This window comes from Gobius niger (genome assembly GCF_951799975.1).
Source record: "Gobius niger genome assembly, chromosome: 21".
Lineage (NCBI taxonomy): Eukaryota > Metazoa > Chordata > Actinopteri > Gobiiformes > Gobiidae > Gobius > Gobius niger.
The window spans coordinates 19,076,201-19,101,903 of NC_136872.1; the positions used below are offsets into that span (position 1 = coordinate 19,076,201).

General features: G+C 43.2%; 1 protein-coding gene across 3 annotated transcripts in view; it reads right to left on the minus strand.

The window, feature by feature from the left end:
- The window catches only part of htr2cl1 (5-hydroxytryptamine (serotonin) receptor 2C, G protein-coupled-like 1), a 204,442-nt gene that overhangs the window by 110,756 nt on the left and 67,983 nt on the right, over positions 1–25,703 (minus strand). For 2 of the 3 annotated variants that reach the window (XM_079579931.1, XM_079579930.1), the window contains exon 2: positions 16,137–16,180. The exons of the other annotated variant lie outside the window; for it this stretch is intronic. The gene's annotated coding sequence lies outside the window, so the exon portion shown is untranslated. The remainder of the gene's footprint in view (positions 1–16,136; positions 16,181–25,703) is intronic. 3 annotated transcript variants of the gene reach the window in all.

Sequence of the window (25,703 nt, forward strand, 5' to 3'; positions counted from 1 at the left end):
CTAAACGAGAGCGCTGACAACCAGCCCGTAATAAGTGACAGAAACATCCAGCATCTTGTACTTGTGTCAGGAAGGCTATGACAAACTGTGGGCACATATGGGAAATCAGTCAATATGTGTGTACGGAATGGTTTCAAGTGGAGTCAACAAAAACAAACAAACTCTTCTGCAAATGGTTCAGATTCAGAAAGCTTTATTGATCCCAAAAGGGGAAGCACATTTCAGAAACACATCACAAGACCAATAAGACAATAGAGCACATTTCAAATTGTCTGTCTTACTTAATAAACACACTATCCCTTCAGAATTCAACAGTTCAGTGGAAGAGGAGTTGCGTTTCTTTTCTTTTTTTTTTTTTAGTCCAAGGGGGTGTGGTGTTGCGCAGCGAACAGCTGTAAACCCGACACTTCTCTCTCACTTTCTGGAGCGCATTTGATAAAGCACTTTACAGCTAAATCCCAAAAACAGCGCGGCACTCAATGTGTTAATTGTGTGTAACTAGACTTGGATTGTGTAACTACTCACGTAGGCGTATTTAAATAGCGGAAACCTGGAAGAGCTTGGTCACTTCTAACTTCCCCCCGTTTGGCCCTATAGAGGAGAGGAGGGGAGGCTACATACAAGCAACATCTTCGGTCTTTCTGCGTAAGAACATAAGGTAAGAACATACCTCAGTATGGAAAAACGGTGGCTTGTTCCTTGTTCCTACCCTTGAACCAGCAAAACAAATGAAAAAGTTAAGAGGCTCTCTATGAAACAGCGGTTAATGTTTTAATGTTAACTGTACGTCTTTCTCAATATTGGCTATCACTAACACTCCGCTAACACATTTCTGAACATGAGAAACAAAAGATTACAACCGCAAAGACATCTATGGAGCTATAGCAAGCAGCAACTGTTATGGTCATTACATCTAAGCCATTAAATCCATCTTGTGAGCACTCCTTTTGTATTTCTTGTTATGATAATGGCTCGTGCCTCGTCAACACTGCACTTCTCAGGTTTAAACATGTTCAAATTAAAGATAGATTGATGAAAAGAGACGCTCTGGCTTTTGTCTGGCATGCATCAAATTTTTCAATCACAGAAAACAATTCTCAAAACAAAAAAGTGCACCTTTTCTGTTTTTGTTGTAGTCACAAAATCAATCCAGCCTCATGTCTTTGTTCTTGGAGCAAAAACAGACGCAGTAATCTTCAACCAATTCCACCAGAGTGATTCATCAAATAGCTTTTTATTTTTACTCCAATACTAAAGTTTGGCAGCCTGGGCGGGCCATTACTTTTGTTCCTGAGCGTCTGAAAACATAGGTCTTACTGTACTGTACGGCCGATTTATAAAATTGAACATTTGTGAAAATACATTTTTCTATTTCCAACCCCAGAAGCTTCCAGGAGAACCGTTTTGGACTCCGCTGCGACTGGAAATTGGTGCTCAGGAAGAAAAGGCAGCGCCGAGAAAACTCCCAGAGGTCAGAGAATACTGCTGTCTAAGAAGTGCTGTTTCTTTGGATTGACCTGAGGGTGTCCAGGCAGAAAATATAGAATAATACTGTCATAACACAGTCATACATATATTACTACATATTTGAGTTGTCCTACTGAGAATGGGACCGTGTAAAAGATTTTGCATTTGGAAGGTTAACTTTGGCTGTCAGTGCCTTTGTGAGCGTCTCATCTGCAACTACAGAAAAGCAGTTATTGCTGTAAAATAATGTGTCAACAGAGATGTTGGCCTGTGCAAGTGATTTCTGTAAGTCTAAAGCTGACCCTCTAGGGTTCTTTTTTACCTCATTGAGTTTCTGCGCTGTGCCCTTGGAGTCATCTTTACAGGACGGCCACTCTTCGGAAGTGAAGCAACAGTGCCAAACAGTCTCCATTTATAGATATTTTTTCCTAGCCGTGGATTTATGAACATCAATCAAACAAACAATCCACGGTAGGTCCAAGAATGATTGATTCTTGGACCTAAGACCAAGAATCAATAATCTCGCCTTTAAGGGCCTAAAAAATGAAAAAGTGTAGAAATATGAGCCCCTTTTCCAATGCACTTCACCCATTTTGTCTGTGTCAGTCTGTTAGTATTTTAGACTGAGCCTTTTCCAGATGTGTTATTTAAAATATCCTCCTGTATTTGCGGCACACTGAGCTTAACTCTCTGATTCCGTGCCGTTTATTTCCATCTCTGAGTGGCGCAGAGCTAAAGCGTGACGGACACTCCATGGGCCGCCTCTTTATAACTGTTTTCTTCACCTCTTTGCCGGCGCGTCACAACCTTTTTCCCTCCGCCTTTGCTTCCCTCCAAGGCCATTATTCTTCCATTACCTTCTTGGATGACCCATGTAATTGGCTCCAATGACTGAGGCTAATGAAAAAACACACGGCGCTCTGGCTGTTGGTTTGCCGGTTCTCCGCGTGCTATTGTCTGTCAGGTCCGCGCCGTTCCACCTTTTTAACCGGTGCCCGTGTGATTACCGAGAGACGGCCCCGACGACCCGCTAATGCCGATAATGCCAGACACCCGCCACGGTCTTTTTAACCCAGAGACGAGCTGACGTCCTCGGCGTAAATATGTGAAGTCTGGACTGAATCGGCTAATGACACGGGCATGCGGCTAGCAGAGCGTGAGACGGGGCTTTTGTGTGAGAGAAAATAAAGAAAAACGCTGCTGCCACGTGGGAGGGGAAAGTTTTAGAAATGCAAAAGGGGACGTTCTTCACTTTGCGAGCTCGCACCAGCCATAGAAGTGGTATGAAATTGAGTAAACAACAAGAGGAGTGTGGAGAGATGGGCCACACACTTGATCTGACAGGTTTTCCTCCCGTGGCATTGAAGGATGGGTCATAAGGACAAACTTTCCATCTGTAAGGGTTGAACAAAGCAGTAAACAACAACAAACAACAGCATAGACATAATAAAACTAGACATAATTCCGCACAATTGTAGCTCGACGTGTGTATAAAGGTTTGCAGTAGAGCAGTAAACAATCAAACACAAAGGCGTCATATTCCCTCAAAGAAACCTGTTGTTTATGCGCTGACCCGGTCCTCTCCCGTCTTATCTCGCGAACGCAGCCTCAGCGCTGACGCCAAAAGATATTGTTTCCATTTTGCTAGGTCTGGCGCAGTTGTAGCTCTTCCCGAACAAGACGTTTTCAATAGGAGTGAATCCAAACGTCAAAGGAATGCAAAAGTACAAGTCTCAGTTCACTGCACATCGCTAGAAAAGGTCAACGCTACTATAATATGAGTTTGACATAGAAAGATGAGGGTGGTTCTTTGAAAACATCTGTGTCCAAAGTATGACTTTGGATTATAGCTCCATTTGGCAGACAGAGAATCAAAAAGCATCTGAATTGCATGGTTGCCGATGTGTATACTACATTTCTATCTCTCATCACAGAAGGAAGTTTTGCCTCTTTACTGGGAGAATCTCTTGTTCTACGTTCATCTGTTCTGCGATCAACTCAAAGGAACATTCAGACATCAGACTCATATTCACCTTATTCCGGAGGTTCACGTGGGCGCCGCCATGAATTGTGCCTACCCCTTTTCTTCTATCAGTTAACATAGGACTGGAGAAGGCAAGATAAAATCAGTTACTACACGAAAACAAAGCCGATTTTAGGCCGCGCTGAGATATGGTGCAGTGTTGACTTGTTGGTGCAAATGAACATTGGACATTTCACAAATCAATCGACTAAACATCAGAGCAGCGAACATTTTCCCTCGTTCTCCGTGTAAATGAGTGCTCTACCGGAAGTGTTAAGACAAAGGAAACGGCAAGACAAGGCAAAAGAGGCAAAAGTGGGCGGGGTGGAATAGGTAGTACAACGGCGTAGGCATAGGTTTCCTCCGGGTGCTCCGGTTGCCCCTACCACTAAAAACATGTACCATCCATTCATCCTTTTTCTTCCGCTTTATCTGGGGCCGTGTCATGGGGGCAGCAGTCTCAGCAGAGATGCTCAGACTTCCCGATCCACGCACACCTCCTCCAGCTGTTCTGGGGGGACCCCGAGGCGACACCAGGCCAGCTCGGAGACGTAGTCCCACCAGCGTGTCCTGGGCCTTCCACGAGGCCTTGTCCCAATATCATGTACACTAGGTGAATCCTCCAGGTGTTTCTGACCACTAACCTGGCTCCACATCATGGAGATGGGTCCCCACTGGCAGCTCACTGCTCCTACAGGTTGTCCCAGTGGCATTGAGGATGGGTCAAATGCAGAGAAAGAATTTCCCTACAGGGATTAATAAAGTATACCTTAACCTTAAGGTGAATAGATTTTCAAATTCTATCTGACATTTTGACTAAAATCATTGAATTTGTCCCAATGCTTCTCAGGCAACTTGTAAAGAGCTGTGGGGAGTGGGTCTTGACCTCAGTTCATGGTCAGACACTACAGAATGCTACATATTTTACACGTGAAAAGTTTTCACTTCGTTCATTGTGTATCTGTGTGAAACTGCAAAAAACAGAATGATACATCCAACTCTTTAAACAAGAGGGATCTGTTTGCATGGAGTGCCACTAAGAAAAGCTGCTGGATACAACACACAACACAAAAATGGCGTATTGTCTGGAGATCTAACATTGCATTTACAGATTTGTGAAACCACAAGCACTTATTATGACTTCTATGCTCAGCCTTTTTGTTGAGGGCTAGGCCAGTGTCGTCTGAAGTATTGATCTCGCGCATCAAAACCGGCAGACAGATGAGAAACCAAAGTTCAGCAAATGGTGATATTTTGCCCTTGGATCGATAAAAGCAATGTTTTGAAAGATTGAGAAAGAGGATAAAAGAACAACTGCGATTCCTTGGATGGCAGTCAATTTCAACATCACTTTGAACAATGAATGAGCCCCAACTCGACGCGTGTCAAAGCCCCGGCTAACTCCATTTACACAAACAATTCTCCCTCCGCGCCGTCTTGCTGCAGAATCAGTGACTCAACAAGAGTTTTCTGAGTAATGCCTTGGTCGCCCGCCAACTGCTAAGATGCTCTTTGGCTCGTGGAGAGAAAAGTCCATTCGGCACTTTGCGAAGCTAATCGCGTTAGCGTTAATAACACTATTCCGTGATACTTACAACTCGCTAAAGCGGCTAAAAAATAAGCTGTGGATTAGAGAAATACTTTAGAATACCTTTGGCATCGGTATTTAATGTGTTGTAATGTACAATTAATAAGCGATATAGAAGAATAATTTCTGTACTGGACTACATTCTGCTGACAAAGGGAGAATTAAGGTCTCTTATAAAACGACGTGCACTGAATATGACCTAATATCTCCTTGCACACCTGTATAATGACAAATAAAGCACTTTTATGTGGAGAACTCATGCCGACTTGTGGCTTACCTGGGTATTCATTTTTAATCCGTTCTTTTGATCAATTCCATTATCAGTGTTTGTAAAAGATGCTGTGTTGAGCGACAAGTGGCTCAGATAGGCGCCCTCGCTTCCCACCACTTCCTATACTCTCATAACGTGCAGCGCATCAGGCATCAAGTCTCCGAGGGGCACCACACTGAGGCCAATGTGATCGAAAGGCATTGTGTATTTTCAACTGACAAAAAAACGGCCTGTGTTCAATAAGAACGATGATGAAGAAGAGTTACAGAAATGTGTGCTAATGCGACTGATGATACAACACGCAGGAATCTCTAGTGACTTCATACAAGCATAGTAAATTAATTTGAAACTTAAGTTCAGATCCTGACAAAACAATGTCAAGGATTTGCGAAAAATTCGTGAAAAAGGAAAGAGGGGACTTGGCTGAGAGGGACGAAGCGTCTGAGCCACGGCGGCAGGGGCGGAGCAGAGAAACTGAGGTTCTGGGGCACCTCTTAACCTCTTTATAAATTAAAAGAAAAACGATATTGAGGGAAAGTTACAAGGCCAAGATAAATCTCTTTTTTATGGTGAAAGCTGTTCAGACGAGGAGTCCTCCAAAGTGCCATTAAGTTAAGTTATGTTCTTACATCACTCAAGATGATGAAATTGATAGTGTGTCAAGAAGGTCAGACCAGACCTTTGAGCCTGTCAAACACAGCACAAAGAGGAACTGTAGTGCTGCGATTTGCGACCACTTGTTAAGTCCAACCTGGTCATGAGTGTTTTTCTTTTCTTAGCGGCAGTTTTTGTCTTTGGGAGGGACTGAAGATCTCCAATCAAAAGGAAGGTTGTAAAATCTTACTTGATGCTGCCACACATTAGTAATTCTTTTTTTCTAATTGGAGAAAACTGTTTTAACCCTGGAATCTCGTCCAGACCTTATGGACGTGTTAAAAATGTTTTGTAAATTGTAAATTGCACATTGAATTTATCTTGGGAAATTTGTTGGGCCTAGTATAGAAACCCTCTGATGCAAACCATGTTTTCACTAAAAGGCTGTTTTTTGGGTTACAAATATGATGCAAGTCCCAAGCTTATAAATGAAGAAGTATTATCTTTAATGTTGTGGAGTTGAAGGTACTATATTTATTTTCAAATGTAGCGACGTAAAAGTATAGGTTCTCTACAAAAACACCACTGCAGATAAAGTACAGTACACAGTATGTGTGTTGTGTACGGAGGGGTGTGCTGTGTGTACACACAGCGAGGTGCGTCACGGCTCTTTTAAAGGCTTTAAGGAGTGTTTTAAGTATTATTCCCACTGAGCACCAAAACAATATAGCGCCAGGATGAGTGAGTAATACAACACAGTGAGGAAATGAGGCCATGCGGCTGTTTCAGAGAGAGATGTAAAATTCCAAAACTTGCACGTTTGTGGTCTTTCTACCCTCTTTACAGCAGCTCTTGTCTCTGTCCTCAAAGTTTACAGTGATCCCGGTGCCAGTCACAGTCCCAGAACCATGTATTTTTCCTTTCAAGGCCAAGCCATGGGGCTAAACCAGATACGGACTGAGCTCTCTGGGTCATATTTTGCATAACACAGGCTTTCAGGATTGCAAACAACTGCACACACATACCCCCCATAACCACGCCCCCGTCGTTCTGCGTCTGCCTCAGCATGTTTCCTCAGTCCCCCGGTCAATGGCCGATCGTCCGTCCAGTCCCCAAGAAGAAAATTCCGTGGGTTCAAATCCCAGCTCCTACAATATGCACACTGTTGTTGTCTCTTCAGGCAAGATACTTCAACCTACTTGCCTCCAGTGTCTGCGTACGTTGGAGCATGAATGAGAGTGAATGGGTGACTGGTTCCTTACTATAAAGCGCTTTGGGCCTGATAAAGGTAGAAAAGCACTATATAAGGTGAGCCTATTGACCATTTTCCTGTGTATTACCCATGTCTTGATGTTTTTAGCTATGTGCATTGCCTAAACTTAACCTGATTGTTTCATATATCTTCTTTTGTAAGGCGGATTGAGTTGCCTTGTGTACAAAACGCATGGTATAAATAAAGTTACCTTGCCTCGCCTTGCCTTATCTACAGAAATGACCCGTGCTGCCACGTCGGTAGCCCTTGCAGACCGGGGTGCGGTGTGGAGCGTCACCGTGCACCTGCGTGTTCTCTAGTGCTCCCTCAGACTTAGAACAGGCTTTTTGTGTTCGTCAATTACTGCAGTTGGTGCTGGACAAGGATCATTTGCGGGAAAGTCTGGGCTCCGGGACGAAATGCTTGAGCATGGTCACCCTAATTTAATCCTCAGTAAGTTTGATGAAAAGAAGTTAGGAGTTTTACACTTTTAAGTTGAAGTCACCAAGTTTTCCCACCATCAAAAGTTGACAACCTCTCTTGTAGTACTTTGTAGCATCCTGGAGATTGCCTTTAATGATGAAAGTCGGTTACAGCAGGCCTCTCGCGGAGCTGTTAAAGTTAATCCAATTCGGAACGAACCCCTGTGGTGAGCATTAAGCAAAGAAGAAAGCCTAGATGAAGAGTCCCGTGCGGAGATAGACTCAGATATTGACTATAGAGACACCAAAAGCAAAGACAATTCGCTGTTTGATTAATGCTTGCAAGATAACAGGGGCGCCGTCGATATTACTGAAGGATATGATCAAAGCCACTGCGAGAATTAATGGGTTGGGATGGCGCCGCGTTCATGTCTACGGGAGCATTCGCACTATAGCAATGCACGGGCTGATTTATTTTCTTTTCCCATTATTGCGCTCCCCATGCCTGTGTGCGTGTTTGAAGAAGCAAGCAATTCAAGTTTAGCCGACTGCAGATTACCGATAAAGAAAATGACACTGTCAGGAGTTATCAGGCACCAGAATCGCGCATGTGTGACCGCGCATTCGCAAGCGGGCACTTTTCTCACGCATATGTCGGTAGCCCGCGATGTGTGGATCCCCCCCCCCCATACTATACACCACCTCTCCCTCGTCGAACGCTCTTTCCTTTTCTCCTCTGCCAATCTCTCCAGGGAGACCCCACGCACCGGCTGTCTCAAGCTGATTCGGTATTCAAGGCCACGACGAGCCAAGCTGCACGGAGGGAAAGGAAATCGGGGGAAAGTGGAAATGGCACAAAATATATTACTAAATAAAAATATGCAAAAAAAAAAGGACAGAGAGGAAAGATGGCGGGTTATGATTCCGATAACAAGGAGTATTTGCAGCGAGCGGTGACTGTCCGGACACATGGCTCCACAGGGGATTTCGTAAAAATGAGACTCCGAAAAGGAATTTAGGCACAAGTCATTTTCCCGGATTGACTTTTCCAGCAGCGGACATTTTGTCAAAGCAGCCAGGTGCGGCGAGGTTTCTATTTGTGCTAAGTATAGGGTGGGTTTTTCGGAAGATGACGGGGGAAAAGACTGGAGCTTTCACGCAGACAACAAAAACACTGTTCAGTAGAAATGAAATTATGTAATTAACCAATCACATAGAAGGCGGATAAATTGCACGACCGTCATTAGGCTTCATTTAACACGGCTGACAGAGACGTTAGAAGAAGAGAAACTGACGATGCATTTCTCATGACAACTTTCAGGTGTGAGCAGAAGTTAAAAACAAGAGCAAGGAATGAGCCGATTTATGCTGCCTTCATGTTGGTCTCGTAATTATGGCAAATTGCACATGAACGCCGCCTCGTCTCGCATTTTCCACTGGGAAACGGGGAGATAATGCTGCCTTCATGTGCTCTGGTAAAGATGATCCTTGCCAGTTGTGAAGTTAAAAGTGCATCGTGTTCAAGCGCTTTTGTGTCCTAGCAAAGTGAAACATTTAAAAAACACACCAATACACTACAAACCAGGGGTGTCCAAATTTTTATTTCCCGACGGCTGCAGATATCGACATGTATACAGCATGGAGGGCCACAAATTGATGGTCAATGCATTCAAGAGGTTTAAACCATTCCCCACACGTTGTATTTAGGCTTGGAACCACAATGCCAGCTTTGTCTCACAATAAATGTTACTTTTTGAGATTTTCATTGTGGAATTATTAAAATTCCACAAATTCAACAATTACCATCTCTGGCGATGTGTGCCATTAAACAAGAAGCCTGAAATCGATCTGTCTGGTCGTCTACAAACCGCTGAACTATTTCTACTTTGTATCTGCTTTGATAGAAAAAACACATAAAGATTTGCTTTGTTTTACAAGACGGTAAGTATATAAAAAAGATACAATATTAAAATGGACTGGCTAAATAGCTAAATGCTATGCTCTGTCGTGTTGAAAGGTCAAGAAGAGCCCAATCTGGAGAACTCGGGCATCAAAATGATCTCCCCGTCTCCCAGTGGAAAATACGAGATGAGGCGCCGTTCATGTTCAATTTTCCACTCGACAAGGGGTATTTATCATAATTACAAGACCACATGAAGGCAGCATGATTGTGATCCCAGAGTTCCCCAGATGAGGACCTTTCAACACGACAGAGAGCAGTGATAAATACATATTTTATGCCTTTTGCTGATTGTTCTGAAGCCTACAGTGTGCATTTCAATATGGTCTCTTATTCCACTTATCGTCATGTAAAAAAACAAGGAAAACTTTACATGTTTAACTGACCAAAGTAGCAGAAGGTCGGCGGTTTGTAGACGACTTTCTCATTCCAATTTATTCGTTTATAGTGTTTTTTAATGTTTCACTCGTAATTTCCACTTCTCACCTGGAAAGGATCATCTACAAGAGCACACGAAAGCAGCACCAGTCTGTTGGAGTCACGTACAGGTCTATCAGGAGTCCACTGTGTCTTGGTTTCCCCATTGTGCTAAAAATAGTTCGACTGACTGCGCATGCGTACAGGTAGGAAAGCGCTATATAAGTTGAGACCATTTACCATATCTCATCATATTCGGACAAACTCTGTAGCAAACACAGTGGAAATCAATGGAGTCGGACAATCAACTAGCATTTCCATGTCAATTTCAGCTGAATAGTCGCCCAAACGACAGACTAATGGTGACAACAACACACTGTAGCTCAGAGCAATTCAAGATACTCTGATAAGGACTACATCTTTCCGCGCTCCATCCTTTTTACATGCGGAAATGTTTAGGAGAATCATTATGTGAGAGAAATCCTTTAAAAGTTACCTTGGGAAGAACTCTGCGGGAATGCTGTGGTAGTAACCAATGGTACACGACTCGTGGCCAGTGTTTGTTCATACTTTTGTGGGGTGTGTTATCAGTTATCAGCGGCGACGTCATTCAGATACTATTCACAATGGATCGTTTCGCACAAAGGTCTTGACAAAAGTCCAAGGAAAATGCCACTGAAAAAGCTTTACAAGTCACAAAGTTCTGAGATGCTTCTACGTGACACTGAGTTATTGTCTGAAATGGATTGAGCTGAATACCAAATACTTCGGATGCAATGGTGTGTTTTTTTCCCTCCATCTGACAAACTCTCCACAAATGAAGAATCCAGTCGTAGTAAGGATACGAAGAGCCCAACCAAGGTTTACTCAAGCCTTTCTTAAAAGTAGATAGTATTTGATCAGATTGCAAAGACTCCGTGGCTTTATTCACATACCAACCCAAAAATTGCTTGATCCCAGCTTTGACCCACGAGTGTCGTCATGTCCTTGGGCGAGACACTTCACCCACCTTCAAGAGATGCTTTTGGAGTGTTATGCAAAATGCAACCCATTGACTTAAAAAGAAACGTTGAACCGCAGAAACATGAGTTGATTCAAGGACAGTGCAAGGGCATTGAAGGGGGAGCGAGGAGGAGTTCCATCCTGTTTGTTTCCCATTAGCTTTTAAATCGAATGACAAAGCGGAGACAGGTGCTGAGGACGGTGCCCGCCTGTTTTAGCGAAGGCTGCAGGCAAACACGCGGCGCGTCATGAAAACCAAACTGAAAATAGCCCCTCCGTAATGGACTTGAAGCATGGGCGGCATACAAATGTTCTTCTGTTGCCGTTGCTGGGGTGAGACTGCACATTACTGCGGCTATCAAAACGCAATGCTGATTAACCCGCCCGCCGGGTTTAGTGTTTTGTGTCTATGGAGGAAGAGACTCTGAAGACAAGAGACGCGATCGTAAGCGATGAATCAATATCCAAATGTCATGGCATCATCAGTATTGTGCTATTGGCGACTTAGAAATGCAAATTATTCTCTCCCAAAGCGTCATGGTCATAAGTTACTTTTATGAAGCTGTTATAGGTCAATATAGCATTCGAAGAAACAGAATGTAAGCTAGTGAGTGACATGTGACTTCCGAGTGCAATCTCCGGAGGTCATTGCTATTTTCTCAATAGGGATCAGGTATGTATTCCACAAATCAACGAATAGTTCAAGAAAACATCGCGTACAGTGAGATACTGATGGGAAGTCACTGGTGTTAAAAACATTATGTTGGATGTAAATACCTGACTGTAGGAAACGTCTGTGTTCATTGAGGTAAGACTCTTGGGGCCAGATCGTGTGGTTCATAGCGCAGGCTGTAGAGCAGACGAGCGTGCAGACGGGTGGCGCTCCTTGCAATCTTCAGTGTCATACCTGGCGCAAAAAGTGGGCAGAACAGTAGGGGGACAGAGTCGCACTGTGATGTTGTGGTGCCACCCCCTCCGCATGCTTTCCCCAGACCTCCGGAAGGCAGTGGTTTGCGAGGGGGGGGTTCTCTTGTACATGCGTAACATGCATGATGCAGCGCGCAATGTTTAATAAAGATTAAAGAAATAAAACTGTCCCTCCGCTGCAGATCCAAGCTGAGCGGGCGGGGAAAGAGAGGCAGCAGCCTCGTGTTGGACACCGTTCGAATGCGCAAATTTACGAAATGTACAGGATTTAATTGATCAGAAACTGTTATATCGGCTGCGGAGGAGTTGCAGAGTTATGCAGTAGTTGCAAGAAAACTGTAGCGTATTGGAACATTTGCGCTACAGCTGCAGGATTCTTGGAGCGGCTGAATTGGAAAAACAAAAACAAAAGTTGCTATGCTCCCTGTAAAATGCGCTTCTTTCTTTTGGACTGAGCTGTGGCTACACAAGGAGCATCATCAGGAGGTAAAGACTGACACACGATGAAAATGTAACCTTAAAACGCAGATTTGACCTGATGTTGTTGCACTTGAAGGCATGTGTGGTTTATTTATGGAAAACTGTTGTTGTTTTGGTGTTAGGGGTGTGCGCGTTGATCTACTGTATTAAAGTCAGCCCGTGCGTAACCGACGCTCAAACAGACTTTTCAAGGCAATTTCGCTTTTGTTTTCAATTGTGCTGCTTGTAATGAACCACGCCTCAGTCGGGCTCTTTTTCTTAAATAACTGCGCCACATGCAAGATCGCGCGTGTTCCACGTTGCGTTTAGAGTTGCGCACGGCTGCGCCAGTCACAAGATCTGGCCCTTTATCTGGCCCTTTATCTGACGAAAGGTCGGAGGCGTATCCTGGAGGTCGAGGCGTTCCCTGAAGGAATCAGGCGTTTTATCCCTAAAATGGCTGCCATCAGAGTTTTTACAGATTACTCGAAAATACGTGAATGTGCCAAGGCAACACTTCAGGCATGGTTTTAATGAGGGAATGACTTATAATACCCCCCCTTTAAGTTAGCAATTAGCTTCCAGACCAAAACACTGTAATGAGCACGGAACTTGAAGAGCTTCCATTACTTTCGTATCCGCCGCCATTGCCAAACTACAACGAGCAAATGCGGCGCAAATGCTTGACGTTACCGACAACCCCCGCTCGCTGAATAGTAGGTTAAAATTCAACCGATGTAACGCGGCCACTGAGATCAGACCCAGACGTACATGTAGGGAAAATATAATTGACCGGAGTTTACGGATGGCTAAGGCCAGGCTACACCGCTACTAACTCATAGGGAAAAAACGGGACAGGAAGAGCATCCTAAAGATCCACTTAGGTGCATATAGAGTTCGGGAATGCGATGTCATACTGCTAAGCATCATGGGATCAGCAGCAATAATAAACTGATGGAGATATTAAAAGGTAAAATACACCACAGTGTCTTAGGTGCTGAGATACTACTGCTGAGATACCAGTAATATCTCAGCAGCTAACGGAGTTGTTCCACGGCTTTTTTTCTCCACTTTTTATACTGTTTTTAGTTAATGCTAGTCTATGGAAAATATATGCTAACCGCTGCAAAGATGGCGGATCTCCATGGTAACAGTGGAATTTCCAATATGTGTATCAAATTCCTGAAAAAAACATCTGTTATTGCCCATCATTTCTGGTTTCATTTATAACATATTATTTATTTCAAGCAAATCCATATGCCACTGAAAATAAAACATCAAACTCCTATAATCACATCAATCCCTTTTTGCTGGGCATTTATCTTGAATAACAACCCCCGGTGAATGGACCGAAATGCCACGTGGTGGAGCATGCGGCAGCTGTAACGGAATATGATTACAAGACTTTACTCGACAGCAGATGAAGACAGAGAGAGATATGACGCAGAGTTCAAAGGTCACACTCTCAGAGCTAAGCTTCAGTCACATTATGTCAAGCTGATGTAAGCTGTGAGTCAAGGTCACCAGTCGTGGACCCAAAGGTCGCCCTGGGGACAGTGCAGAAATCACGGAAGCTTACATCGTATATAAGGAAGACTGAAGAATCTGAATTACCCATTTGCTCCTTCACTGACCCCTTGAGTTATTATCGCTGAACTATCCCTAAATGGGTCTAAAGCAAATGATCTTTTTCCACTTATAAATAGCTTGTGCAAAAATCTTTGTAACTAATCTTTTGACAGAATAAAACCATGAATTTAAACCCGTCTCGCTCCCTTATTAGGATTAGATTTTTCTCATATTTATGTCAGTAATTTACAGCAGTGTATTGCCTAAAGCTTCCTGTTCCTGCAAAGTAAACAATGAAAGACATCCTGATGAATAACAAGGCAAACTAATGATAATCGTGTTTCTAAAGTGGAGCTAAACGATGCTTAAATGTCAGACTCACAACAAAACTCCCCATTAATATTACACAGTCGCCTCGTCTTATAACTTACACATGAGATCATTTAAGGTTCATTAAGATGTTTTTTTAGCATGTATTAAAAGTTATATTAGCAAAGTAAGTTTCATCTCGCCGTACACATCTGTTTAAACTCCCGGTATTTAAGATGTGAGCCGTGGCTGAGAATTAGCATTTTATATATGGACTCAGACAGGAGGCAATTTGTCTTGTTAAAATGAGCTGTCCAGACTAAATTGTAGGTAAAGTCGCAGAAATAAATGGAAGAGAAACAAGGTGGCCGCGGTGCAGGACAAGAAAATATACTCAACATGAAAATACAATTCGTTTGGATGATGCTTGAGGGTCGCTTTGAATGTAAAAATACTGATCAATTAAAAGCCCTTCCTCTGAGCCGACATCTTCTGCAATGATTAAGATGTAGTTATTCAGCCAAAGAAAGGATGTAGAGTTATACAATAAGCTGATTGATGGGTTAAATGCAGACCAGTGAGCTGCGCTTGTCATCGCAGCGTCAGGAAAGGTTTCATAATGTATTGCAGATACCCCTTTCTTGCAGCATTTAAAGGTGCATTATGCAACTTTTCATGTGGAAAAAAAGTTTATATTTGTGCGTATTTGACCTTGTAGTGACCTTGTAGCTGTTTGAGTGATCAGCATGGCGCCTTTACTTTTCATCACGGTGGCCTCTACAACGCTCCAGGATCAATTGTTTGGAAGCTTTTCACTGATGACGGACCCTCTCACCAGAAAACCTACAAAACAATTGATCCTGGAGCGTTGTAGAGGCCACCGTGATGGAAAGTTAAAGCGACATGGTAACCACTCATACAACCATTGGGTCACTGTAGGTCAAATATAAAGTTTTTTTTTTTCACATAAAAAGTTGCATAATGCAGCTTTAAAAGGAGCCCAGACCTATTCACCACAACTGCCTTTAAAATCCTGCACTGTCGCTCAAAAAGTTGTTGCTTCGGGTCCGAATTGCCGTCATGCACAAGCTTAATATAGAAGGTGCAGTTACACGTATGACCTCAGGTGGCAGTAGTGAGTATAAAATGGCCAACTTGCATCTAGCACCTCTAAAATTAGCAAAAATTTCAATCTCAGCGCAAATTCACACTCCATTTGAGCAAATCACCACCTACAATATAGCAACAGTGGCTCCAGATGGTAGAGCGGGTCGTCCCATGACCAGAAGGCTAATGTTAGTGTGTTGTTTTGTTGTTCCTATGTGAACGTGCGTAATGGGCAGCCTGGCTTCCGCCTCTCTTTACACAAGAGCAGCTGTGGCTTATAGGCTCACCACCACTGATCATGGAGGGAATGAACAATATAGCAAGTTTGTCATCTCAGGGTTTTAAAGCACAATGCAAGTGTGAGCCATTATTAAGATCATTATAATAAGTGTAAGTAGCTAGAAGTGTCCAAAAATGCAATTTCGTCGATTTGCAGCCTGCTCTTACGTTGAACTAACTTTTTGAAAACTCTCTACTGATCGACTTGTTGTTTGTAATTCAGCCCGTATCCTATCAAACTGGCTCCGTCGATGAGTAGGCCTACAAAAACTACATCCAAACCCATTAACATCACTTAAACAGAGCGTGGGCTGCACCAGTGCATCCTGACTCAACCGTGTCTGAATACATGAATTTTGTACACAAAACAGCCCAAAGGCAAAGTTTAAGAGCGGTTGTTTGAGCGTCCTCTTTTTTTTTTCTTTTTTTGGCGTGTACAAGGTCAGACTCAACAGCCTCAAGTAAAAGCAGATGCAAGAAAACCTCTTACCTGGATCCACTTCTCTCCTTATCGCTCCCTCTTATCCATCTGATCTGTAAACAAGCCAAACGGAAAGTGTACGTCAGTAAACCATGGAACATTAGCATGAAAAAAAAAAGCTAAATCCGATGTTATGTTATAGTTTTTAAGGTACGTCTTGCAAATTAGGGAAATGAGAACGTGACAGAGAACTGGAGGCATTTTGTGTGTCACTCGGCTCTGCAGGGTTTTTTCTTACGTTCACATGTTTAGCCAAAAGGTAAATGCACTTCACAGATGAGTCAGTAATGAATGCATGTTGCAGGTTGTTTGACCTGTAAAACAAGGCTTCCTCAGGTTTGCTGTTGAAAATCCACAGAATATCCAATGAACAGGGCGTTCAGGACCTTCTGCTGTTTCTTCCCTGCATGAGTCAGACCTGTTCCCAGTGCATGTTACGGTTATCGACAGAATCTTTAGGCTCAGCCAGGGGCCGAAAAGGGTCTGGTTTAGGGACCACAGGGACCTCATCTCTGCTGTTTCCTGATGTTCTAACAGCTTCATCAAATCAGGACCTTTAGCTTGATTGCACTGGGAGGTTTTGGAGCCTCCTGGACACCTCGTTGGGTTGGTCTTCCAGCATGTCCCACTCGAACAAGGCCTTGAAAAAGGGCACGCTATATACATCGCAAATCCTGCCTGCACACTCAACTCCACCTCCACTCTCAAACTCTCCGTCCTACCGGCCCAACTCGTCACCATGGGGCACAGAACATTAAGCCCCTCTGGAACTCTCTCCCCTCAGACCTCCGTACCATAGACTCCCTGCCACTCTCAAAACTCACCTGTTCAGACAGTCCTAAATCAACTAGTTATGCACTCACCTTCTCAACATTGTACACTGTTTTATTCGGTTGCTCTTGTTTTTCATGTTTTTAGTATGTCCATTGTACATTATTATATTATTATAGGGTCTATAAGTCATTGGGCTGGTCTAGGAACCCCTCAGGAGGAGCTAGAGAAGGTGCATCTCTACACAGACTGTTGCCTCCATGACAACCCCAGATAAAGCGGCAGAAGATGGATGGCATTTCTTGGCTGATTGACCTGACTGTCTGTGCCGTCTGGGGTTTGAGCGCCGTTGTCAGGAGCTTCGTGCCCCTGGTAGGGTCGCCCATGGCAAAAAGGTCCTAGTTGACGGGTCAGAAGCCCCTTATGAGAGACCAACAGGCCCGGTTTGAATCGTGAGGCCGTCCTTCTGTGGACCCACCACCTGCAGGAGGAGCCATAAGGGGCTGGTGCAATGTGATGCAACGGAAAAGTGGAAGATAATGGATGGATGGATGGATGTAATATTGGGTTTCAGTCAGATCCTGTTACGAATGCTTTTTCAAGGACCTTTAACCACTCAAACAATACAGCAACAATGTCCTGAATGTTTATTGCAACATCTCTTGAAAGCCATCGATAGGGGCAGTGTAGTGTTGACCTGATCTGATCCGAGTGAAATCCAGTTTCCAATCCATTTGTGATCATTCTGGGAACCTGAAGACCTGACAGTCACCTCTCCTCCTGGCTTTAGGACTAAGTTGAAAATACAAACCAAATAGTCAACTGAAGTGAACCTACGAGATGAAAGTGTCCACAAATAAAAGCAAAAGTAGTCACAAACATTGTAGCCTGCAGAGCTTTCTAAAGTATTACAACTTTTAGCGGAATCCACCTGTAATCCCTCCACCTGAAGGAACTCTCCGAGCGACCGACTCCTTCAGAACTTCAAAGTTGCCACCGCTGAGCCATTAAACACTGGAAGCCCCCATATAGAATGCATTAGCGGCCGTACCTCACCTGTTCGTATATACACTTCAAAGCCTATTAGAGAATCACATGCCTTTTATCCCCCTCCTCGTCGAAACAGGGCCTGTAGTCTGTTGCCTCCCACACTCTTCAATCCCATAAATGAATGTGATATCTCCAGCTGGCTCGTTCATTAAAGCTATTAGCACGGAGCTTTGGCAGGCATTAAATAGGCCTTAGAAGAACCTACTCGAGTCTATTGGTCCAAATTTACAACTACTTCAAGATAGCATTCAAACGGTGTAATTTTAGATGCTTAAGTGTAGCTGAACACGCGCCTGTCCCAGATGTGATAAGTCTTATTGCTGCAGAAGTCAGAATACCAGCAGATCCATATCCAGATAACTCCAGGGTTTGGGACAAGGGTGCCATACCTTACGATACCAAATAGATTCATAAAGTAATGCTGTTGTATTGCCTCTTGACAATACAAGAGGCAAACAGGATATTTTGCAGAGAAGGAATAGGTGAATTTAACTTATTACTACCACCTTTGTCGAGAAAAAAGTAAAACAAAGAAATAAAACTTGTAAAACAACAAAGACAAAACACATCCAAAGCGTTAAAAGCCATGTTTTGTGACGTGATTTCAAACCAAACTGGGACTCAAAGTGTTTAATCTCCAAAAGCAACTGGTTTCAGAGCCTTTGAGTCGCATCACAGTTTCCTCAAAGCTCACGCTTACATTTTGGGAACTAAATTTCATGAGACATGATCACGTTCCCATTTAACTGTTAAAATGTTGACAGGCTTTTAAATTGAAAGTGCCTGTTTCCCCACAGATAGTGGTAATAGTATAGAAAATAAATGCAAATTCAAACTAGATGTTTCTTGTGTTTTTAAAGCATCATTTGTTTGTGTACTGGTCTGTGCGCTGCTACTGAGGTTTCCAATCATCCCATTGCGCTGTCTGTTAATTACCAATTACGATCAGGCCAGATTTACATAATGGCTGCACAAGGAACAAAACAGCAGTTCACCATATGTCGCCAAAGGCTAACGTTAACCCACACAGGAGAGTTATGGCTGCTAAAATGTGCGCACAAACACACCAAGTTGCAATTATTTGACTTTGGATCCTTTGAATACTAAAAAGATGAAGAAACATAATACCCTGTGGGCTGAAGTAAGTTACTGTTACTCTATTATGTGGAGCGAGGGCATCAGGAAGGGCATCTGCACTGGAAAAGGAACGAGCATCTTAGAGGGACTAGATGCAAGTTTTCATTTCTATACTCACTACTGCCACCTCAGGTTTTACGTGTAACTGCAGCTTCTATATATAAAGCTCATGCATGACGGCGCTTCGGACCCGAACTAACACCTTTTTGAGTGACAGTGCAGGATTTTAGAGGCAGTTGTGGTGAACAGGTCTGGGTTCATTCTACACATTAAGACATTGCTGGATCATGTAGTGGGGGGTAAATAATTCTAACATTTTTAAACTCTGTATAGTCTCTTCACGGAACCAATGATACAACTTTACTTGAATAAAGAGATCAAATCGAAAGTTTAAGAGGGTCTGGTTTAGTCTGAGAGAAGATAAAACCTCATATTGCCGATGGAACAAGCACATTTTTCCATAGGTTGGAACCTATTTCACGCTATATAGCAAACACAAAAGTTGCCACTAGGATCCGGGGTTAATGGTTCATCAGATCGAGGTTCTATGATTAAAGAATGACATCAGCAACATCCCGAATGGCCATCTTATTCCGTTAATGGCTTTGTTCTTCCCTCATGCGATGGGCATATTCCAAGATGACAATGCCAGGATTCATCGGTCTCACATTGTGAAAAGTGTAGCACAGAGAGGACGGATGGATTGTCCACCACAGAGTCCAGATCTTAACCCCATGGAGAATCTTTGGGATGTGCTGCAGAAGGCTTGTGAAGTGGTCAAACTCCCCCATCATCCATACAAGTTCTCTGTGAAAAATGCAAGAATGGACAGAAATTTGTGGCACCTCTAGGACTTAAACCGCTCACCGACTATCTTTCCAATGTTCTTTGTACCAATCTGCCTGAGTTCCCTTGCAACAATCTCGATCACAACCGCTGCCTCCTCTCCTCAATAGCAATTTTTTGGCTAATTTTATCCGTGGTTTCCAATCGTCCCCGAACCATTCAATCAGGTGTATGCTAATTAGCTTAGCTCGGGGAGGGCAGCTCCCATTGGGACAAATTATCTTGTGTTTATTGGGCGCAGAGAGACAGCGCGGAGACAGAGTGGTCGTGGCTGGTCTCCTCTCAGTCTGGCTGCTGGTCTGTGCGATGGGAGCGTAGCACGAGGAAATCATGTGGATGTGTGGGTCAGGACATCAACAGACGATTAAGCAACAGAGAATGAGGAAAATGTATCGAAGTGTGGTTTTGAAACAGAGATGTATACAAGGCCACGAGGCTTTTACTGTAGTCTGTGTCTGTGTAGTCTTCTTATTTCTTTCAAAGGTTTTAGACAAAGTTGTTTTTATTTAGGTGCAAACTTTTTACAGCACAATAATATTTTAGACAAACATCAGTCTGGGTTCAGGTTGTGGCACAGTACATAGTCTGCTCTTTTGAAGGTGCAAAATGACATTCTAGTGTCTGCATCCTCGGTGCACTGTTGTTTTCACTGTATATGTTGCCGCTTAGCACTTAACATTTTTATGCAGATTTAGTTGCCCATCCTGCCAACAGCTCAGTGCCGTCCACTGACAATGCCCTGGCTGACATCAAGGGATGGCTCACACAGAAGCTTTTACATCTGAACAAGAGCAAAAGTGAGTGCATTCTGTTTGGGCCCAAATTCATGCATTCTGTGTTGGATCTGGGAGCTCTGGCCCCTTATTCTCAAACAGTGGTGAGGAATTTCGGGGTTGAGTGAGATGATCTGCTGAAATTCGACAAACAGTATTGTAAAGGTGCATTGAGTTGTCTTGTGTGTGACATGAGCGATATAAATAAAGTTGCAGGCCAAGGCAGACCAGAATGAAATAGAGAAGGCTATGCACGCTTTAATTAGCTCCCGCATTGATAGCACTTTATGTGGGTGTGACCCAGTGCACACTAAATTGGCTGCAAATGGTGCAAAACGCTGCTCACAAAGACTCGCTGGCAGAGTCACATCACTCCAGTGCTGCGCTCCCTACACTGGCTTCCAGTACATACGAGGGTTCATTTTAAACTTTTAAAGTAAAGTTTTAAATCTATTCATGGACTTGCACCACCCTCTCTATGTAACTGCACATTGCACATCAGCCCGGTAGAGACAACACCAGCTGCTGTAAAAGTAAACAGTGGGTGATCGTTCCTGTTCAGTGGCTGGTCCGAGGCTTTGGAACTCTCGGTCTCTCGGTCTCTTGAGCTCCGTGCCATCGCTGACCTGACACTGTTTAAAACTAGGCTGAAAACCCACCTGTTTAGATCAGCTTTTAGCTTATTGCACATGTGGAATTTAAATGTATTTTCAGTTTTTCTATTTTGTGCGTAAATTGTTTTTATTACATTGCACTTATGGAAAGCACATTGGTTCAGCAAAGCGCTATACAAATAAAGGTTGATTGAAAATAATCGTCTATGTACTAAATGGCGTTCTGTCAGTGTGGCTGCCAATCTGGACTCTTTTATAAACTCTGGGATTTGAAGCACCGACCAAATTATATGTATGACTGCTGCACCTTGAACAACTAAATCCATCAATCTTCTTTTGTGCCATCTCGGTAGTAGCAGCCTGAACCATGAGCACATAACGTTATATCGATCCTTTCACTTTCAAAATAACCCGACTTAAAGGCCAGAGCCGAAGAGCATGAACAGACAATGATCTCAGAAACCATCCGTAGAGTTTTCCTTCGCCACGGAGAGAAGGACCACCCACTCGTTTATAGATTTGGGCCGAGCGAGCGGACGCTGGGATATGACCTTTTGTCCAGCGCTAAGCTACTCCGCACACACAGCCGAGCCCAGTGGGACCCAGCCATCTCCGATGCGTCAATACTGTAATTTACGGCCAGCCAGCGTGCCGTCCGTCGCCGACTCCTCTGCGCGGGTCTGCCGGTGTCTGCGAGCGTCGGGGCCTCCACATTGCAGGCGCTGTGTGATTCTGACAAGCACACACACAGCATGCACAATGAGGAGACTCAGACACGCTTTTTTTAAGGAAGGGGGGGTTACCAAGTTGAAGAGGAGACTAGAAATATGGAGGAAATTGAGATGTTGGAGTAAAAGGGCGGGAAGATTTAGTAAGAATACAAATCACAACCTTCAGGAATGTCATGTTTCATTTGGCGCAGAGACATAACTCGGAGGGAGAGGAGCAGTTTTGGACAGAAAACTCCAAACAGAAAATCTCCTAATGTTGAACCTGATAATTATTTTGGACATGATGAGATTTACAAACCTGCCACATTCATCTTGTGGCTGAAAGTCCTTTCATCCGACCAATATCAAGCACATCATTTTGAATATTGTCACCACATTTGGACACCGATATGAGACAGTCATTTGACCTTAGTTCATATTTGCAGAGAGAGAAGACATTGGACTTTGTGACAGTATTTGTTTCATGTGGACAGGTCCAGTCATTATTAGATACCAACCATAAACCGAGTCAAAAATTCAGCATTTTAATGGTTGGCGAGAGGGCGTTGCTTATTAAAAAAAAAGGATGTCGACTGAGGCATGGTTTATTACAAGCAGCACTGTGCACTGCTCTTTGACGGCAGCCTCACATTCTTTTCCTCGTTCATATCTCGCTGCCTCATATTCTTCCTTTAGCATCACAGGCTTTTACAAGCTCTATCGGGTCAAACGGAAAACTTTATTTATTCCATGGTGTGTCCCACGTCTCCGTATTCAGAAAATTTACCATTGAGCAGAGATGCCATTAGTCCAACATCACTCCAGTCATAAAAAACATGCCCACTGGTCCGAAGTCCCATTGGTCTGACTATAAACAGCGGAGATGTGCTCGGAGTTTACCATGCACGCTCTCCAATAACATGAACAAAAATAATCCATATATCCATATATTTATGATAATTATTAATACATTCAAACAGGTAATTACTAACCTTCGAGCACATCTCGACTGTTTACGGTCGGACCAACGGGACTTCGGACCAATGTGTCCCTTTTTTCTGACTAAAGAGATGTCGGACCAACAGGACCCCTACTCAATGGGACTTTTTCGGAATAATGAGACGTCGGACTAATGGGTTGTTGGACTAGTGGGCCGACCCCCAAACATTGCCATTGGCCATGGGAGATTGTCCAGTCCACTAATGCGCCAGGCCTGAGGAGCAGCCAGATCTGACATTGCGCCCCTCCTAGGGCCCTAGAAGTTGCACAATGTTAACAATGTCGAGATGCCATGTGAACGCGACCTATTCTTATCACACGTAGAGGTCAGACTTGCGATTCCTGTTTTCAATCCTAGTGCATCAGCATTTGAGAGAAGACTGAAATATGAACAGCTGAAGTCGTTCAAAGATCACCTGCATTTCACCATGTAGTTTAAACTTCATGGTATTGCAGGTATTGAGAACTTTTGCTTGTTTGCAGTGACCATTAATCATACTTTACTATGACTTTCAGGAGATGATTCTTACATGAGTCATACCTGTGGTTTGAAGTCTGTCACATTATTCCAATCTGTTGTGGATATTGCTGCACAAAACCATCTTAGTTCTTTCCCTCAGCGATGTCGGCTTAATCTGGCAATTGAAGTAAAGGTTACGATGAAGAAATGTGCTCTAAGTCTCTCCAAAGCTATGAATGATTTGGTCTTATGGACAGTATACACCAGCGTGAGTTAGTTTTATGAAGAAATCTGCTAATGAAAAATACCTTCTGGCTTCATCCCCCGGAAGTCGACCGCTGTGCACTTTGAAATCTTAGAATACGTGTCTGATACCACTGTCACTCACCAGCTTTTATCTCAAACCTTATTTTTCACAGTGGGAGATTTCATTTGCCAAATCGAGTCCAATTTCAGTGGCACATTCGCAGCTGGAGAACAAATTAAAGCAGCCTTGATTTGTGTCATGGTTCTCTAAAGTGGAAAACATGCGCTATATTGAAAACGAAGCGACGGTTCTGGCTGCGTTTCTGCTTCGGAGCCAATGATATTCGCCGTTGGCATTGATGGATGGTTGTCATGGAAACTTGGCACTGTTGAGGCAAGTCTTTTGTGGACGCCACTTTCAATAATTTCAAGGTTGACGTGTTGACAATATGCTAAAACTGCTGCTGACTTTTACAAATAATAAGCCGACTTACTTCATCCCCACGGAGATCTGCATTGAAGAGCCTGTTCCTGAGGGTTTTTTTCTAGAAGGGGAATGAAGTTTTGTTTTGTCGTTCAGTGTTTTGTAAAAGCAAACATGTGTCAAAGATGATTTACGAACTCGATGGCAAGCAGTTGTTCTTGACAGTACCGGGACAGTATTGCTTCCTGAAAGTTGTGCACAGAATAAACTAATCCCGTGAACAGCTGACACGTTTGAAATAGGCGAGTTAGGAATGAGTGTGTGTGATTGGCAATACTGTATGAATCAGATCAGGTATATACTGTATGTGGTCGTTGCAACTTGGGAAGACATATTTACAAATGGAAAAAAGTCACATGATCGCTTGTGTAATGGAAAATATAATCAAAACTAGGGGTGGGAACCTGTAAGTAGCTCACGATTCGATAATGATTAAAATAAACATGCTACTTTTAACCTTAATTTGAACATACTACATATTGCTTACATTTCTTTTCATGTGCTTTGTGCCTCTTTTTCTGTGTATAAATGATCTCTGACTTACTCACTGAAATGGTCATTGATCTGTCAGTGTAGACATCTAAATAAACAAGCAACCACAGTCCTATAGATACAGACGGCATCGTGTCATAGAAGGGGGCGTGTCCTCGCCGAGGGGAAAACAATCTTTTGGGAAACACAAATTTTCACTCTTTTTAGCCATTTTCTGGCGAAATATAAAGCTATTTATCACATACAAATAAAGTCTAAAAAACCTAAATTGGGTCCATATGGATGTTTATTCACAGCAGATTGTTCAGTAGAAGCGAAAAAAGCGGCAGTCGTAGTTAGCGCTAGTAGAAAACTATTAATAATTCAGCATTTGTTAAAGATGTTTTTGAATAATTAGAGAAAGTTTTGATTTTTCTCAAAAATGTTTTCCCCCTTAAAGCAGTACTAAGTAACTCTTCCCCCTAGAGGCCATAAGCGCAACTGCAGGTGTAGTAGCAAGTTACGATTTTTTAACGTATTAATTGTCTTGGAGAGTAAATACTACGCTGACAGGAAAGGCGAAGGGAGAGAGGGTTACTGTGCACCCAATTATAAAATGGAAGCATTTTTATTCACTCAAACTTGGCTGTAAATACTGTTTAAAGTGACGCTAGCCCGCAGTTAGCTTTGCCCGTTAGCATGTTAGCTTCTTCTTCGTGATTACATTAGTGTGTATTGCTTTCTCCGGACCGGTGGCAGTCAAGTTGCAAACATGGTTTTCTGGCCAGAGACACCAGGGGGAGATGAAAGACCCTCCAATCATCCCATAAACACGTGTATTACCCCCAGAGGGACTACGAAACGGATTTATTAAGGTAAACACGTTACTTAGTACTGCTTTAAAGGAATAGTTCACTGTTTTTCCATTCTGATATATGTTCTTACCTGAGCTTAGACGAGTTGATGTGTACCTGTCTCAGTCACCCAAAACGACCAAAGATGTTGTTAGCATTTG